The following is a 2,949-nucleotide window of genomic DNA, read 5'->3' on the forward strand; positions in this document are numbered from 1 at the left end:
CTTCCTCTTCTAAACGCCTTGAAATTGGCCTCTGTCTCTTTAAGAACCTCCTTCTGCTTCTGTCCCGCCCATTTCAGTGCACGCGGGGGGTGGGTTTGCACGCGCCCTATGATGCAGTTTACTTGGCATCTGAAAATACATTTCCTCAAAGGTATTTTGAATCTGAAAAGAGCTTCACTGAGTGAGCAGTAGTGTTAAGAGCAGCAGTCAGTTTAAGTTTCACTTTCAGTTTCACTCGTTTGCTTTGTTACTGCCGAGAGCCTGCAGGAGTCATGGGCGGGGTGTGTGGGGTGGGAGTTGGGGAGGTGTGCTCTGTGATGAGAAAGTTCGACTTAAAGACACGTCCCAGAGGCGTTTCTGGTCCCCACCTGTTGTTTTGCTCCTCAGCATGGCTGCCTAAAAACGCTGCAGGATTTCTCAAACATGCATGAATGAGTCAAAGCAAGGCTTTGGGCATGTTTTTGATGAGCATATAACATTATAACATGATATAAAACTCAAACATGTTGATTTTACATTATATTGCCCCTTTAATTGTTGGAGGCAGCTWTGTCTGTTAGCAAAATATCTCATGGACCACTGGACACATTTTATTTCAACTTTCTGAAATTAATTGTTAGGTGCAAATTTTAAAGTCAACTTAATTCGTCACCACAGCCAACTGATCTTAACTCAAATAAATTTACAGACACTAAATCTTTATCTAAAGTTTGATGTGGTAGTTGCTGAGAGTCAACCTCAACACATACTCTGAACGCTACAAGGTCTGACATAAATAGCCATCTCTTGCCTTTCTTACCTCTCGTGCTCTAGTAGGAAAGGTGGTGAGCAATATGCATTCCTTTTACTGTCACCAGACACCTCGTAAAGCTACATAATGCATATCTGATCATTAAATATAATGCTTTTACTTATCAGCAAATTCTGACAAATGCTGCTTCTTTAATTATTTAATGATCAACTGCAGTTCAGATGGAACAGTGGTGCAGCGGTTGGCCCTGCTGTCTCACAACRTGAGCCTCCAGGTTTAAACTCACCAATGAGTTTACGTGCTTTAATTCACTGCAGAGCAGAAATATGAACCTTTGATTAATTGGAGATTCTAAAATAAGCTCAGAATGGGTGTGAACGTTCACAGTTGTTTGTCGGTGATTTCTCCTGTGATGAACTGCTGACCTGTTTAGTGCGTACCTCCCCTCTCTCAGTAGCAGGAATAGACTCCAGCCCAACTGAAGAAACAGAATAAAGAAAACAAATGGATCTATAGAACAGGACCTTTTGAACTCTGAGGGGAATTCAAAGCAGTAAAAGCCACAGATACATTTATCAGAGCGGCATAAAAGTATTTTATATCGCTTTTGCTGCAGCTGTTATAAAGAAGTGACGAGACTTTGAAGACATTAATCATTAGAGCATTAATTAATCAGAGCCACACTTTGAACACATGGCCTTGGTTTTATAATAAATGTACTTTAATTTCAATTAATRACACAAAAAGAATCAAAACCAATATATTGGAATCAATGTGATATGTTGCGAACTTTCATCTATTTTTCTTTTCTGCATGTTCTGATAAGCAGAGCCACCAACACTGTAAATTTTGTAGCATCAACCAGCAGCAAAGAACAATCTGTGTACAATTTCAGTGTTAGAAACACTCAGAGAACTTTTAGTTTTGGCATACCTTTACAGAGCTGACTGGAGCCTTCTGCCAACATCATTATATTCTGATGTTCTTTGGGAACAATTTGCAGTAGAGCTGCAGTCACTGTGCAGCTCATTAGAAACCTGCACCAACTGCTTTTCCTGGAAGCCAATTTCCTAGATGAGTCTTGGGAACCTGCCTTTCTCTCCATAATATTTTGTTCTCGGCTGAAGTAGACCAATAAATGAGTTTAATGCTGATTTTCAGAAATTAAGGCAGTTGAAAGCCAACCTGCATTGCCAATTCAACGTACAATGAAAATAAAAACTGAATATAAATGTGTAGCATTTCCCCCACTGCCTTATTATGTCAGAATTTTTAACTACGATCATCAAGAAGTGATAAAATTGCTGTTGTGGTTAAACCTTGTCTTTGGACTCAGACTAATGAATTGAACATGAAACTGTGATCAACTTTAATTTAGGTCTTTTAATTAGCCTAGTATGGTCAGTGCTGGTAACAAACATTTGGCAAAAATCTGACTGATAAGTTAGTCTTCTCCCTATTGTCCTTTTTAATGTTTTAGGTTCATTTTAGCAGCTTTATTGGTATTTTAGTCATTTTTCATGTCTTTAAACTGCTCCCCCTACATTTATCTACCTCAAACGTAATATGAAAGTAATCCGTTTTGAGAGTAAAAAGCTGTTTAAAACCCTGCCCAGCTCCTTTGAWATGTGTAAGCTGGTAATTATTCTTCAGAAATAGGACAGAAAACCAACACTATGAAGCTGGCTGTGAAAAGGTTGCCGGTTGTGCTTGAGGAGTGATGAATAATCAGGTGTCATGCTCCGAAATGTACATGATACACGATGTCGCTTATGTGTTCCCCTTAAATAAGCCCATTAGATCATGCGGCTGGCAGCGTGTACTGTAATCAGGTTGTAAAGGCTGTGGTGACTTTGCCAGGAGCAGATTCCCAATTGGCTAGAGACGAAAGCTTGTTTCAGTGTGGAAGTGAGTCATTTTCAAGGGTATACTGACAGTGTACAACAGGGAAAGGTCACACGAACAACCAGCCATGTGCTGCTGCTCTGAAAATGGGTTTGGGCAACCAGTTCCTTCAAAATGACTATTTACTTTGGAAACTGTAGCTCAGATGCATGAAACAAAATTACTTTTGGTTTGTTTCCTTTAAAGGAGCACCTTTAGCGTGTATGTGCCGTGTATACCTGGTGATGTTTCGCTCGTAACAGCAACTTTTACTACTGATGCCTCTTAATGTCAATGTCAATGTCAATGTCAAT

Source organism: Austrofundulus limnaeus, unplaced genomic scaffold (assembly GCF_001266775.1).
Source record: "Austrofundulus limnaeus strain Quisiro unplaced genomic scaffold, Austrofundulus_limnaeus-1.0 Scaffold31, whole genome shotgun sequence".
NCBI lineage: Eukaryota > Metazoa > Chordata > Actinopteri > Cyprinodontiformes > Rivulidae > Austrofundulus > Austrofundulus limnaeus.